This window comes from Dipodomys spectabilis, unplaced genomic scaffold (genome assembly GCF_019054845.1).
Source record: "Dipodomys spectabilis isolate Male_0828 unplaced genomic scaffold, ASM1905484v1 ptg000054l, whole genome shotgun sequence".
NCBI lineage: Eukaryota > Metazoa > Chordata > Mammalia > Rodentia > Heteromyidae > Dipodomys > Dipodomys spectabilis.
The window spans coordinates 1,305,316-1,322,350 of NW_024870731.1; the positions used below are offsets into that span (position 1 = coordinate 1,305,316).

The window sequence follows — 17,035 nt, forward strand, 5'->3', positions numbered from 1 at the left end:
CTTGAGAATGGCTGGAAGAAATGACAATGAATGACTAGTTGAGCTAGGAGCAGCAGCAGAGGAGGTGGAAGTAGCTGCTAGGGTTTAGAGTGGTAGTTTTGGAGACTAATATTGTTACAGTTCAGAGAGATTTAAGGGGCAAAAGTGGGTAGAGTTTGGTAATAGGTTGTATGCACTGTGTGAGTGAGAAAGTATCAAAGGTCATGTCCAGATTTCTAGCTTGCATGAGTAGGTGGTTAGTGCAGTAACTCATTGAGATTGGATCACTTCAGATTGGGCAGTGTGGTCAATTAATGTGGTTTTGAATGTGTCCATGATTACAGACAGGCATTAGGGAGGTGTTCAGATAGGTGAGTTCTGCAATTAGAAGAGGGATGATTTGCTATAAATGGGGGGTGGATTTAATAATCATAAGAGGAGCTTTCGCTATAAATATTTGTGGAGACAGTGCAGCACATACTTTAAAAGGATAAACCTGGCATAGAATAAAACGAATCCAACCTCTTGCTCGCTGTGCTTTCTTGGATTGTTTACATAATCTTCTTTAAACCTTCCTTTCCTCATCCCTAAAGAACTGTATAACAATCTTACCTGTTTCATACAGCTGTTGGAAAGATCAGTGGATGTGATCTCATACATGATGTTAAGCCCCTTATCTGGTACATGGTATGTACCATTAAGTGTTAGGTGTTGCTGTTGTTACTTGCCCTTTGGTGGGAAGGAGTCACTCCTTACTCAGTTCCTGAATAAACTCATGAGCCACTGTAGTACAGAGTGTGAATGTGAGCAGTTGACACAGCTACAGGAGTGTTAAGTAGTAATGGGATGACTGAGATTTACTGGATGAATTGCAAAGAGAGGGCGTGCCATAGGAGAGGTAGGGAACAGTGGTGAGAATCCACAAATGATAAATCCTTGAATGGGGGGCAGTACAGGGATAGGAAAACTGGAGTAATAGAATGGTTGCAGAGTGAGGTAAATAATATGGGGACCAAGAAATAGCGATTAGATTTGTTGATTAGTTGAGCTATTGTGATATTCCTGACATACTTTCACTGCAATTCTATGAGTATAACATAGACTGATCATAAATGAATGGAGAAAGTGGTGTCACTAGTTTTGTTCTCATACTGTGGACCTATGAAGGCATTTGAAATGCATAGTGACAAAATAATCTTAAAATGCCTTGGGAATACTTATTTTAAACTTAAGACCTTCTCTTGAGGATGGAAAAGAATCTGGATTATTGTCATCTGGAAAAATAGAAAATATTCATCATAGTTCTGTAACGTTCTTTCAGGTTCAAAATTTGACTATTAGAAGCTTCTAGCCATATTGCCACCAGAGCTGATATAAAGGACTCAAATTCCCACACTGTTATGAACACATAGAAACTGTGAGAAAAATGTAACAATAACAAAAGCAATTGTGAGCTTGAAAGACTGAAATCCCCAGGTACCAGAAACAAGATGAAAATTCTGCACTAGGGCAGTTAATCAAGAGCTCTAGGTCTGTAATAGTGTTCAGCTGTGGATACAGATTCCTAGCGTTTAGTGGTGGTGGGTCTCCTAAAGAAGCAAGAGACATGCCTTATGTCTACATAAAACGGAAAAGTGACCATGAGGTCCTTAGCCTAGAACCTGAAGGGTTTTTCCGCAGGTGAAAGAATGATATCGTATCTGGGAAAGTGCAGAGGAACTTGCTGTGTTCTTTGGGGTTATGACTATTAGGAATAAAGACTCTTAAATCTAAGGTTACAGCTCACCATAGGGCAAGGTTCAGATTTACCATTTTTCTCCAGTGGAATTAACGCTCACACTGAGAAATTAGCATAAGATCTAGTTTAGAACTAAGAAAACGAATAGAGCCTTCAGAAGTAAGTGTGAAAATATCCTGTAGAGCAAATTAAAATGTAGGACTCTTGCAGAGGAAAACTCATGCTAAAGATGAGTTTGCCAATCAGAAATGGTCCAGGCCCTTAGGAAATGAGTCACTGTTAAGGAGAGTCAGCAGATATTACAAATAGGAGAATTAGTGGTCCAGGAGGTAGAGATGATAGAACACATGAAAGAGATGACTTTATTTAAAATTATTAGAAATAAAAGACCATAATGAAAGAACAGTTTACAAAATGAACACAGATTTGGGAAAGAACCAAATAAAACTTCTATAAAAGAAAATTATGGTCATTAAATTTAAAAAAGTAACCTCAATGGACAGGTTAAACAGCCAAGTAGATATAATGGAAGAGAAAACTATTGATTTTTTAAAGGAGATTGGGGGGAAATTGCTCAGACTACAGTATTGAGGGATAAAGAGATGGAAATTGAGAGGTTAAGATTCATGAACTTTAGAATGATAAAGTCCAGTCCAGTATACCTCTGCAAGCTTCCAGCAAGCTTCCAGAAAGAGGGAATGGAGGAGGGGCACTATAAGAAGATGTGCTGGCTGAATTCTTTCTGTCTCTTTCTTCTTTCTTTTCCTTCCTTTCTTCTTTTCTTCTTTCTTTTGTCTTTTTGTAATGAGTTTTTAGGTTCCAGAAGTACAACGGACCCCAACCAATATAGTAAAAATAAATTCATACCAAGACACATTTTAGGTCAACACTAGAAAATAAGGCAAGGCCACCTGAGCCAAGCATATGTTCAGACTGACAGATCATTTGTCAAAGCAGAATGTCTTCAAAATGTTCAGGAGGAAAACCACCATTGTAGACATCTGTCTCCATATGAAGTAATATTCATGGTTAGAAGTGAAATATGTGGTATGGTTTGAGTTTGACAGTGAGGTTGTTACCAGAGAGCTTTTAACATCACAGGGATGGTTTAGAATTTGGGAGATGAGACTTTTAGCAGGGGAACAAGTAGGTAGGCAATATTGGAATCTAAGATTCAGATTAGTGCTTGGAAATAGCTGAAGAGATGGGCAACAGGAGTGAGGAGCAACCCAACACCTAGATAATGATGCCCTCAAGTATCAAGGCCTGAATGCTGTCCTTTATAGTCTGAATCTTATTGCCATCACTATGGGAAAATAGAACTTGGGATCTTGGCTCTCAGAGAGATAGAATAAATGCCTAAAGAAGAGGTTCTTCTAACTACTGTGAGGAAAAGCATTCACGTAGAGGAATAGGGGATAGCTCAGTGGAGAGTAACAGATAAAAATGTAGTCATTTGCCCTTTTTAGCAACATGGTGTTTCTGGTTCTCACCAACCCTTGAAATTTGAAAATTACTTAAATTTAGTATCAAATTGTTATTGTTAGAAAGATGAAGGTCTTTTGTATCTCTAACTTGGCTGTTTTTTTGTGACAGTAAAAAGCATGACACTTAAGATGTGGTATTATTCATCTATGTAGATGGATATTTTGTAGCATTTTTAAAAAAAACTCATCTGTGATCCTCCTGTCTCAAGTCTCCTGAATGTTAGGATTACAAATGTATACCACCTGTCTAGCTACTTTGTATCAGTTGAAAATTTTAGCATTGTATCAGCTTCAAACACAGCCAGAGATGGGTTTCTCAGTTTCTTTTTAGCCTACCATTATTTTGAAAGATGATTACTCTGAAGATAGAATTTTCTCATAAATAGTATAGGCAGCAATGACAATTTTACTTAGAAGCCAAACTGTGTGGCCTGTGGATTGTCCCATGGATTGTATGTACCACATCAATGAGAGAGGAGACCTGGGGGCATGTTAACCTGTTTAACTTGACTTTCCTAGTCTTAGTAAGGAAACTGGTTTGCCTGGAGTCCTCAGACCCTGTACATGCTAGTCCACAGTAGGTCACCTTGACCAAAGTGATGGGGCTTTGGTAGTGGCTTATGTTGCACCCCAAGCTACTGTTCTTATATTATTAAAAAAGGAAGATGGAGAATTGTCTTAGTTGACGTGGAGGGAATTGCCTGAATGTATTAGGTGAAAAATAAGGTTACAGAATATTTCATATGGTATAATGGGATATTTTTACCAAGTACTTTTCATGTATTGGGGGAAGCATTTTGCTCAGGTCTTTGTCTGTCTGTCTGTCTTTCTTTCTTTCTTTGTCTGTGTTTTGTAGACTAGGAAGTTGAGACACAGAGAAGTTAGTATCATCCTCCTAATTAGGGGTAGAGCTGAGTTTCTTCAGTGCTGGCTGTTTTCAGAGCCCTCGTTCTTAGCACTATGTACGTGATAGCCCATTTTATGAAGCCTTCAGATATAGGCTTTCTTGGACATAGGATCATTTACATATATGCAAGAAGAAAGGTACTTGGAAACCATACAACATACTGATAGCAGCTGTGTCCTGGTGAGCAGAATTATGGGTGTTTTATGTCCTTCTTTGCTCTATTTTCTGATTTTCTGTAATGAACTTAAATTGCTTTTGAAACAAGTTACAATGTTAAGTCTTAGAGAAAAGTGTAAGGATTAAAGTAATGGGAATATAATAATATTCAGTAAAAAGTGGATTAGAAATTACTGGGTTTGATAATATGATGCAGTGTGATTGAAGGAACAGGCCAGCTTAGTGTTTATCTCTGCACTATGAGGGGGAGGGTGTTCTTTGCTTTCTGAATACTCTTAAGTTTCAAACAATAAGTAGTTATAGCTTTCCTAAAATTGTAAAAGCAATGAAAATTTATCATGATTTGGCAGCCGTGGATTTTAGGAGAAATATAGTATGAAAGCAGTTGAATACATGAATGGAAATCTGTTGTTTCCCCCCCACCCCTTCTATTTGAGGGAACTTAAATTATTGTTTTGTGCTATCTTTTGTAGAAAGGCATGCAGTATCTTAATGTTACAGGCTGTTTATAAGAACAAAAACTCCTTTGAAAGATGGATTGATAAATACATTTGTACCATTGATTTCTGGTTAGGGCTGTTTAATCTTTTTGATTCTGGTGTCAAATTCTCCCAATAACAATTCTAATATTGAATCCATTCCACTCAAATTTTTATGTGACTTGAAAAATGCAGTTGTAAATTAAAATTAGAAATGAATTTAAATTTAAAATATATAAATTTAGTACTTAAAAGTTAAAATTAAGTGGGGCTGGGAAGGTGGCTCAGTGGTAGAGCACTTGCCTTGCATGCCTAAGGCTCTGGGTTCGATTCCTCAGCACCACATAAGCAAAAAGAAAAAAGCTGGAAGTGGCGCTGTGACTCAAGTGGTAGAGCACTAGCCTTGAGCTGAAGAGCTGAGGGACAGCGCCCAGGCCCAGAGTTCAGTCCCCACGACTGGACCCAAAAAAACAAAACAAATCAAAAGTTAAAATTAAGCATACTAAATATAACAGAAACATAACTTAGGAAATAATACTGTGTGAATGCTAGTGTGTAGTCAATAATTCTGTGATACCTGGCTCACAAAAATGTGCTACTTTCTGGGAATGCACAGAGGTGCCCCTGGCCGTTTTTCACTTGAGATATGTTGGCTTGTATTTGTGGAGCTCTACAAGCCCCAGTACCAGTCCCTCCCCCCCCCCCCAAAAAAAAGAATATCCACAGCACGAATTTCAAATTTCAGTGATGGTTGGACATGTCAATGTAAAAATATCCATTCTACCAGCCAAATGTTTTCTTAAAATGTGACAGAATAATCCCACTTCTGTTCTTTGGGTTTGAGTTCAAGTACCAGCACACAAAAAAACCCTCTTAGACTAGTAGACATCTTCAAATTCCTGGGAGCACCAGTAGGCCTCTAGTCTTGGCACCTAAACTTAATATAGGATCTTCTTGCTCTAACTTCTTAATCTTCTAAGGGGGGAGGGATACAAGCCATTGGAAGTTTTGTAAAATTGGAATTATATCAACCTGCAAACCAAATTTGGGAGAATTGATTGGTAATAGTATCTGCCAACCAAATTAAAATTATAGTTTTTTGGGGTGGGGGGGACATATCAGTCAATTCTGTTGGTTCTGTTTCTTTGGAGAACTCTAATATTCTTTTAAAAGTCACAAATTTGTTGAAGCAAAGTTTAAAGCTTAAAAATGTGCTTATGAAAAATGTACTAAAAACTCCTACTTAAAAGAAATTTCAAAAGTATCTTTGTAAAAATCAAGATAGCTGGCACAGGTGATTTACACTTAAAATCTTAGCTACTCAGAAGGCTGAGATCTGAGGATTGTCACTTGAAGCCAGAAAGCCTAGGAGTGAATTCAGGGACTTGCTAGGCAAGTGCTCTTCCACTGAGCTAAACCCCCAACCCCTGAAATCCTTTCTCAGATACATACAAGTTTTGATCATATTTTGTCAGATTTATCTGATGACATATTTATTGTTAAATTTTCCTTTTTCTTTCTATTTTTGTTTTTGTGTCAGTAATGGGGCTTGAACTCAGGACTTGGGGTGCTATCCCTTAGCTTTTTCACTCATGACTTACACTCTGACACTTGAACCACACCTCTACTTCTGGCTTTTAGCTTGTTAATTGGAGGTAAGAATCTTCATAGACTTTTCTGCCCATGCTGGTCTTTATCTTTGAGCCATAATCCTTAGCTCCCACTGGCACCTACCTGACTAGTTGTCATTCTTGTCTTCTTTTTTTTTTTTTACTTTTATTTTTATCTCTGCAGTTACTGGGTGGGAGATGCTAAACTCAGGGCCTTGAATGATACCACTTGAGCAACAGACCTTTACTTCTGGTGTGTTTGAGGGTTAATTGGAACTAGGAATCTCATTGACTTTTCTGGCTGGCTTCAAATGGCAATCCTCAGACCTCAGCCTTCTGAGTAGCTAAGATATAGATGTAAGCAACCTAGGTCAACTATTTTTATATTTTCCAAAGATACTTCTGAAATTTCTATTAAGTAGGAGTTTTCAGTACGTTTTTCACAAGCACATTTGTAAATTTTAAACTTTGCTTCAACAAAATTGTAACTTTTAAAAGAATATTAGAGCCGGGCGCTGGTGGCTCACGCCTGTAATCCTAGCTACTCAGGAGGCTGAGGATCGCGGTTCAAAGCCAGTCCGGGCAGGAGAAACCGTGAGACTCCTATCTCCAATAAACCACCAGAAAACCGGAAGTGGCGCTGTAGCTCAAGTGGTAGAACCCTCGCCTTGAGCTGAAGAGCTGAGGGACAGCGCCCAGGCCCAGAGTTCAAGCACCATGGCCGACCAAAAAAAAAAAAAAGAAAGAATATTAGAGTTCTCCAAAGAAACAGAATCAACACAATTGCTGACATGTGCCAATAAGGTAAATACTTGGGGTGGGGGGAGAAGGGAGAGGACTGATCATATAGAGATTACTCTTATTTTGAAGACTTGAGAACCAGGATATCCTTTTGGGTATACTTCTTGTCTGAAGGCTTGTAAAAATAGAGTCAAAAGTCAGTAAAGAACTGATTTCTCAGCTTAAAGACAAGCAGAAGGAGATGATACCTTTTTTCTTTCTTTCTTTTTTTTTTTTTTTGTCGGTCGTGGGGTTTGAACTCTGGGCCTGGGCACTGTCCCTCAGCTCTTCAGCTCAAGGAGAGTACTCTACCAATTGAGCCATAGCACCACTTCTGGCTTTTTCTGTTTATGCTTCATCTCAAGGCTCGTGTTCTATCACTTGAGCCATAGCACCACTTCTGGCTTTTTTTCTGTTTATGTGGTGCTAAGGAATCAAACTCAGGGCCCTCATGTATGCGAGGCAAGCACTCTACCACTGAGACTAAATCTCTTGATTTAAATGTTCAACTCATGCTCACGGAAACACGCAGAATAAGGTTGACCAAACATAGCCCAGTCAAGCTGACATATGTAAATAATTATCAACACCTAGTATCTCCCGCCTATCCCTCCCCACCTGCTGGTCCTGGGGTTTGAACTATGGGCCTGGGCCCTATCCTTTTTTTGGGGGGTGGGGGGTCCAGTCATGGGGCCTGAACTCTGGGCCTGGGCACACTGTCCCTCAGCTCTTCAGCTCAAGGCTAGTACTCTACCACTTGAGCCACAGCAGCACTTCCGATTTTCAGGTAGTTTATTGCAGATAAGAGTTCCACGGCTTGTCCCACCTGGGCTGGCTTTGAACCATGACCCTCAGATCTCAGCCTCCTGAGTAGCTAGGATTACAGGTGTGAGCTGCTGGCACCCGGCTTTGCTTTTGTTATGTTTTGAACAGGGTTTCACATTTATGGCTGTTGGCCTGGACTGTGTAACACTTTATTGGTTGAGATGAGATCTCCTGAATTTAAGAGATTAGCTTCAAACTTTGATCCTCTTGATATCCTTTCAAATACCAGAATTACAGATGCAAATGACTACATCCAGTGATCTTGATGATTAAATGAAAGAATGCATGTATAGCTCTTAGTATCTGAAAAGTAGTATAAATTATGAATAACATGTTGAATAGTGATTTCAGTAAGTGAAATGGCTGGTTCATATGAAATATTCTCTTGATTTGGATAGTCACAGGGCTGTTTATTGCCTCAAACAATGACACATGGAAATGGGAATATATATACTTTCTTAGAAAGAAGTGACAACAGCCCAGTACCTGTGGCTCATGTCATAATCCTAGCTTCTCAGGATAGAGGCTTAAAGCCAGGCAGAACAGATAAAGCAACAAATCTAACAAGTTAACCAACAAAAAGCCAGAACCAGAGGTGTGTCTCAAGTGGCAGAGTGCTAACTATCAGTGGGAAAAGCAAAATGAGAACTTGAGGCCAGGCCTTCCAGCCTCAGTACTGACACCATGAATAAAAACTGAGTTAGATGCATGACTCAGTTGGAACAGTGCTAGACAATGAACGAAAGCATCAGGTACCAAGTTTGAGTCCCCATCTCAGACCAAAAACTAGTAAGGTACTTGATTATGGTATATACAGACAAAATAGACCACAAAGGTTTCAGAAGATGATGAATTGTAGATGTTAAGCACTTTTTGAGGAAAATTGAATGTTAACTCTAATGCAAATTTGTATTTCACTACTTTTTACTCATGATTACGTTGATTGTAGAAAAAGTGTTGGAGCAGCTTAAGAAAGGGAAATAATTTTTTAGGTAGCCTTGTAAAGTTTAGCAGTTTGAAGCTATTTATTTTGTGCATGTTAGATACAGAAAACACTTTGTTTAGAAACAGAAATTATGCATAAAACTCAGATTTTGTAATCAAACATCTTGGATTTTGTGTGTGAAAACATAGACTTCCTTATTTAGTTTTCACATTTTAGATTGATTTGTTACAAAGATAGTTTTGGTTTATCCTACTCTTTTCCATAAAACATTTTAATTGAGATGATATATTTCTTAATCTTTTCTGAATTTTCTTTTGCTTTATATATTAGTAAGTTATGGAATCAGTAAATGAGACTAAAGGGACAATCATTTTGACAATTGTAGATTATATTTGTATTTAATATGAAAATACATCTTAGGAGGTGGGCACTTATATCTCATGCCTATAATCCTAGCAACTCAGGAGGCTGAGACTAGAGGACTGAAGTTTGAAGACAGCTTGGGCAAAAAAAAAAGAGCAGAAGTAGAGCTGTGGCTCAAGTAGTAGAACACTCTCCTTGAGCAAAAAAGCTCAGGGACAAAGCAGGTCACAGGTGGCTCTCGCCTGTAATCCTAGCTACTCAGGAAACTGAGATCTGAGGATCATGGTTCAAAGCCAGCCCAGGCAGGAAAGTCTGAGAGACTCTTAAATCCAATAAAACACCTGAAAACCGGAAGTGGTGCTGTGGCTCAAGTAGTAGAGCATTAGCCTTGAGCTGAAGAACTGAGGGACAGTTCTTCAATTGCTTGGTGGGAGGTTCGTGTTAATATCATTAGTGCAAATTTATTTAGTGAATAGTTATGAACGAAGGGAAATGTTGAGTATCTTTGGCAATTAACCTCAGTTTCATGAATAAAATCTGTATTTAGTTTTGCTTTAGGAAAAGGCACCTTTATGTGTTATTCTGATGTAACACAAATGGGATGTTTAGAAATACTTTTAGCCAGGCACAGTGGCTCAAAGCTGTAATCCTAGGTACCTGGAAGGCATAATTCAGGGGATTGTCATTTGAAGTCAGTTGGGCATAAAAGTTTCAAGATGCCATCTGAACCAATGCTGTCCCAGATACAGGGGAAGCACAGTGGTTGGGTACAGTGATGAGTGAAATGCCTCTCATCTCCAGTGACTCCAGGAATCACAACTAGGAGGATTTTAGTGAGAATATAAATTGAGATCCTACCTGAAAGTAACAATGGAAATAGGGGCAGGAGGCGAGGCTCAAGTGGTAGAGCAATTATCTAGTAAGCGTGCGACCCTGATTTCCGTTCCCAGTGTTATCCAAAAAAGAGAAATATTTGACAGAATTACTCGCTAATGGATGTGAAATATGACTAATTTTGTATCTTTACATGTTGATTAAAGAAGTATCAGAATTCATCTATGACAATATCTTTGAAAGCAGTAATGATACTGACATCTAGAAAAAATCACAGCCTCGGTAATTTGATGTAGTTTCATGGTATAATTGGGATAGTTTGTTAAATTTTACATGAAAATTTACTCTGTAGTTCTATTAAATAGTGGTGACATATATACTGAAGTAAAATGTTAGGTATTCTCTGTCTCAAATCAACATCTCTGAGCATTTGCTAAGCAAAGGGCAGTAGATTAGGATTAATTTTAACAGTTCTAAGAACTTTATACAAATTCACTTTTCCCTGTAAGACTGTATATGCTTATATTAATAGGCCTAAGAAGGAGAATAATTATAAAGAAGTAGAGCATTAACTGGGCGCTGGTGACTCATGTATAATTCTGCATGCTCAGGAGGCAGAGATCTCAGGATCGCAGTTCAAAGTCAGCCCAGGCAGGAAAATCTATGAGACTCTTACCTCCAGTAAACCACCAGAAAACCGAAGTGGCGCTGAGGCTCTAGTGGTAGAGTACTCGCCTTGAGCTGAAGAGCTGAGAGATGGTGCCCAGGTCCAGAGTTCAAGCCCATGATGGACAGAAAAGAGCTCAGAGACAATGCCCAGGCTCCGAGTTCAAGCCCCAGTATGGCAGGGGGAGGGGGATAAAGGAAGGGAGAGGGAGAGAAAGGGATGAAGGGGATTTGAGAGAGAGGGGAGAGAAAGAGAAGGGGAAAGGTGGGGGGAGAGGATAATTTTGTCCTGATTGAGTTTATAAGTTTAAAATGTTGGTCATTTATGGAGTACACCACATTAAATAAAATGGGTGATTAATTAAAGCATGGTGTATAACTTTTGGGAGTATAGCAGATTTTAAATAGAAGTTCAGGTTAAATTAACAAGGGGCTGGGTGCTGGTAGGTCATGCCTGTAATCTTAGCTACTCCTGGGGCTGAGATCTGAGCATTGTTGTTTGAAAGCCACCCGGGACAGTGAACCATCTGGGGCAGTAAAGTCTTGTGAGAGTCATCTCCAGTTAACCTCCAAAAAGCTGGAAATTGAGCTGTGGCTCAAGTGGTAGAGCACCATCCTTAAGCAAAATAGTTAAGGAAGAGCTCAAACCCCCAGTACTGGAATTAAAGCAAAACAGCAACAAAAATTAACAGGTGATCGATGTTTATTTAAGTACTTGATATGAAGTGAAAAAGCAGTGCAAATGGGGAGAAGAAAATTGAATTGCAGAAAGTATAGGGAAAGGAAAGATGATTTCTACTTTGATTAGTTTGGAATCTTGGGGAAAAAAACTGTTGGCTGGGCACCAGTGGTTCAAACCTGTAGTTCTAGCTACTCAGGAGGTTGAGATCTGAGGATCCACAGCCAGCCAGGGCAGGAAAGTCCATGAGACTCTTATCCCCAATTACACACCAGAAAACCAGAAGTGGTGTTGTGGCTTAAGTGGTAGAGTGCTTGCCTTGAGCTGAGGGACAGCGTCCAGGCCCAGAGTTCAAGCCCCACAACTAACTAACAAATAAAAAAACTGTTGAAACTTGTAATTTTTGAAAAAGATTCTTGATTCAGCTTAATAAAACATAATTATATGGAGAGTTACAGATTGAGTTTCATTTAGTTTACAGAGAAGCGAAGAGAACTGAAGTTTGATGGTCATTTAGACAAGGAACTTTCAGAATCCTATGCATTTCTTATGGTTGATCGAAACCAGGTGAGTTAACTCCTTAGACAAAACAATTTGACAATGTTCCCTTACAACTAATTTCACAATTTTCAACAGTATATTTGATTATAAACATTTTCTTGGTAGAAAAGAAAAGATTTAGAGGGATGAACTAGTTGTTTTTGTGATGATTTCTTTTTCAAGTGTTCGGTTTGTTTGTTTTTTTTCTCTGATCAGTCCTATTTCATTCTCCTGGAGTGTGCTTGATAATATGTTTACCATCTAGAGTTGCTGATTATGTGATTGTAGCCATATTTCCTCTTTTAAAGATGGGTTACTTTTTCTTTAAATATTTTGCTGTTTCTAATTCACTCTAAAAAAGGAAATGATTGCAATTGTAAGAGGAATTAAGACTGTCTCAACTAGAATAAGGATGGATTCCTGACACAATTGGTTTGACAGATTAATTTTTTTTTGAGGGGGGTTCCAGTAGTGGGGCCTGAACTCACTCTGGGCTTGGGCACTGTCCCTTAGCTCTTCAGCTCAAGGCTAGTGCTCTACCACTTGAGCCACAGCGCCACTTCTGGCTTTTTTCTTTTTGCTTATGTGGTGCTGAGGAATCGAACCCAGGGCCTCAGGCATGCAAGGCAAGCGCTCTACCACTGAGCCACCTTCCCAGCCTATTATGTATGTCTTCATCTTGGCATGGTGGTGTGTGTCTGCAGTCTCTCAGAAGGCTGAGGCAGGAGACTTTGAGACTAGCCTGGACTGCATACAGGTAGACTAATCATGACTCAAAAAACCCCACAACTTTGCGATATTCTCATCTTTTCACTAGTTTCAATCAACTTAGAATTAGCACTCACCATTGACCCTACTGGCATCTTTTGTTACCAACATTGTTTACTTCTAATTGATCAGAGGTTACATTTTAAAAGGTTATGTTAGGTGTGGCGGTGCATTATTGAATCACTGCCTGGGCAAAAAATAGAAGACCTTGTTCAAAAACATAACAATAAAAAGAGTAGGAGGTACAGCTCAAGTGATAGAGACACTTGCTTCAAAATTTCAAGGCTGGGTTCAAACTCTAGACTCCTATCCCTTTCCCAGAATGTTCTGGTCCAAGTGATTTTATAAAATTTGTTCAGTCTGATTTTTTACCCTCATTTCATTTTACATTGGTTCAATGTCTGCTGTCTTGACTAACCTTTCATTTCATCTCTTTGAAAAGATATCAGACTGTACCAGGCATTGGTGGCTCACAAGGGTAATCCTAGTTACTCAGGAGGCTTAGATTTGAGGATTACAGTTTGGAGCAACCCAGGAAGAAAAATCCATGAGTTATCTTCAGTTAGCCAGCAAAAAGCTGAAAATGAGTGTGGGTCAGGTGGTAGAATGCAAGCCTGGAGCAGAGAAAGCTCAAGTTGAGATCTTAAAACACTGAGTTTAATCCCTAGTATTGATACACACGTGCATGCATACAAATCACATCTTGTATCTCTATTATTGGTTAAATATTTGGATTTTTTTTTTGTATTTCAGTATTTCTTACTCAAATTCATATTTTTTCTCTTTAGGTATTTATCTTTCTAGATATGCTGATCTATTACAAGCTAATCCTTTGGAAGCTGGGGCCATAGGTGATGTTGTTATTTTTAAAATAATGGAGGTAATTTTAATTTATATGTGTCAAAGATAGCATGTGATTTAAATTTTAGGAATTTAAGAGTTTAATTTCTGGACCGCGCAGCACGCGTGATGCCGCCGCCCGTCGTCAGGGTGGTGTGGCTGGGTCGGGCGCGGTAAACCGAGCTGCTGGCGCTGCAGGAGTCCTGGCTGCGGAGGCTGCAGGCCAAGCCTCGAGGCTGGTGCGCTCCTGCTCTGCGAGCCAGCGGGGCCCCGTGTATACATCCGGGATACGCGGCGGCCTGACTCCCGAGGAAACGGCGCAACTGAGGGCTCTGGGCGCCGAGGTGCGCACGACAGACCGCGGCAGCCTGGCCACCTTCCACCGCCCGGGACAGCTGCTCTGCCACCCAGTGCTCGACCTGCGGCGCCTTGGCCTGCGCCTGCGCCCCCACGTGGCGGCGCTGGAGAAGTGTGCGGTGCGCCTGTGTGAGCTCCGGGGCCTGCGAGATGCCTGCGCGCGGCCCCCGCCCTACACTGGAGTCTGGTTGGGTCGAGAGCAAAATCTGCGCGATTGGTGTCCGCTGTGGAAGGCACATCACATCCCACGGCCTGGCGCTGAATTGCAACACGCACCATACATGGTTTGAACACATCGTGCCCTGTGGACTGTTTGGGACAGGTGTCACTTCCCTGACTAAGGAGCTCCAGCGGCAGGTCTCTGTGGATAAAGTAATGCCGCCTTTCCTCGAGGTCTTTAAGGAGACCTTTAAGTGCACTTTGGTCTCAGGGGACCCCACCTAAAAGGGATTCATACCGCCAGGGTAGTCTTGTCCTGGAAAGCAACCCAATCCAACTCCAGGTGTCAGAGTCCAGATTAAAGGACTGCTTGTCATTCTCTGACTATAAGACCAAGAGCAAGATTATGAGCCATGAGCTATTGTTTCCTTATGTACCCTGATTTATTTATATCATCCCCACACTTCTCCAGACATTAGATAGGGAAACACCATGAAAAGCAACATGCTATATAAAGCATTGGTATGACTATCAGCACTCATTTTTCAGCTTAGAGGAACTCAGATGTCACATTCATTCTCTAATTGCTTTTCTTTTCTGTCCAAGACCAGGACTCAAACTCAGTATCTGACCCTTTTGCTCACTGGCCATTGCTCTACCATCTGAGCCATGCCTCCAGCCTCTTACTTTTTTCAGTGCTGTGTCTAATTGAGCAATTCTGGTCTCTAGTTCCTTTGACTTTGTGGGAATCAAATCTCTGAACTACCCAGTGAATGTGACGATATGGTTTTTCATTATCAGGAGAGCTGGGTTCATTTTGCAATAAAGGGAAAAGCCACTTCAAAGGTAGAGTCTCTAAACTTGGTAATTTACCTAAATTTTCTTAGCATTACCAGGTAGATCAGAAGCTACAAGAAAAACAGAATGATTTCTCACACTGGCCAAGCGCTGAGGTTTCCTTAGATGAGATGTCTAAGTCTAAGGTTGTGTATAATCATTTGCTATTTAACAAATCAAAGCTTATTGACAATAATAAACAGTTATTGTTTGTAAAAAAAAGTTTAATTTCCAAGTCTTCAGGAGTGATGAAAAGTCTATACCTGTTAGAATATGAAACTATTTTTGAGCAGTTTACTTGCCATCTCTGATCTAAGCTAACCATACTTTTTTGTTTTCCAAAGAAAAGAATGAGAGGTTAATATGTTCGTGATGTAATTTAGATGAGTGAAGTTTTTATTAATAAAGTTTCTGTTTATTTGTTAAAAATTAAGCTCATAGTGAAAAATCATGCTTGCATTGACACTCAATAGAAGTTTTTTTTTTTCTATTTTAGGGTAAAATTGAGCATATATGACCCCATGAGTATTAAAAGCTTGGAACCTATGTTAAATAAAAGTGCTTTGGACCCAGCAACAAAGCATGAATGTCATGTGTCAAAGAATGCCAGTAGAATTACATCCCTTTTGGCTCACAGAGCCTATGAGCTTACTCAGTAAGTGCCTGCATCCATCTTAATATTACAGCCTGTAATATCTATTATGTTACTAAACCTTCAAAATATCTCCCTTTCAGTTTTCTCCTCTATTATATCAGTTTCTGGTTTTCTCAGTTAGATCCCAATCTTTCTTTTTTTCTTTTTTTTTTTAATAACAATGTATATATATTTTTTTTGTCGGTTGTGGGGCCTGAACTCTGGGCCTGGGCACTGCCCCTTAGCTCTTCAGCTGTAGTCTAGCACTACCACTTGAGCCTCAACCTCATTTCTGGCATGTTCTGCTTATGTGATGCTGAGGAATGGAACCAAGGGCCTCATGCATGTAAGGTAAGCACTCTACCACTGAGCCACCTCCCCAGCCCAGATCCCAATCTTTCTTACTGAAGTTTGTTTAGTGTTTCCAGGATGGCTCAGAAATACAGTGGCCTCTGAAGCCTGGTTATATATAGACATTTTTGTTGTTGTTGTTGTTGTTGGTCATGGGGCCTGAACTCTGGGCCCTCAGCTCTTCAGCTCAAGGTGAGTGCTCTACCACTTGAGCCACAGTGCCACTTCCGGCTTTTTCTGCATATGTGGTGCTGAGGAATCGAACCCAGGGCCTCATGCATGCAAGCAAGCACCCTACTACTGAGCCACCTTCCCAGCCCTCAGATGTGTTTTTCTCTTGAAATAATATGCAAAATGGTAACTAGGATTGGTTTCATTTGTGTCCTTTGTAGTTTACTTTTGGGATCAAGTTGGTTTTTCTGGGCTGAGCTTGAGGCTTAGGCAATTCCATTTGTAATATTTTCATTAGGAAATATATTACACATCCTCTGTGGTCAACTTCTCAGAAGTAAACTTGAAATACCTAAAAGTAGCACCATGAACTCCAAGTAGATTATTATTATTTATCATCATAATAATGATTAATAATTGATGATTTGTGCTGATACTGGTTTAAACTCAGGGCCTTGCAATCTTCATTGTCTCTTTCCACTCCAAGCCAATGATCTACACTTGTGCCTCACGCCCAGACCTGGCTTTTTGCTTGTTAATTGAACATAAGAATCTATTGTGGGGTGGGGGGGTGTCTGTCTTGGCTGGCTTTGAACCAGAATCCTCAGGTCTCAGCTTACTGAATAGCTAGAGTTACAGGCTTGAGCCACTGATGCACAGTATAAGTATATATTACAAAATACATATAAAATACTGAATTTATTTTGGCTAAGGGGACATGTTTAGCTTAAAGCAATTTTCCCCCACAGGTACCTAAATAATTTTTCAAAAGGAGAAAGATAAATACAAGATTGCACTTTGTATCACTTACATATTCAAAGAAGTTAATTTTGTGTTCTCTTATTTTTAGTATTACTTTTATGAATATGGCTTTGATGAATTAAGGCGAAGACCAAGACACATTTGTC

At 39.8% G+C, this 17,035-nt stretch overlaps 1 pseudogene; it reads left to right on the forward strand.

Moving 5' to 3' along the window:
* Positions 1 to 15,461, forward strand: part of LOC122108063 — a 28,725-nt pseudogene extending 13,264 nt beyond the window's left edge.
* The last annotated feature ends 1,574 nt before the right edge of the window (positions 15,462 to 17,035 follow it).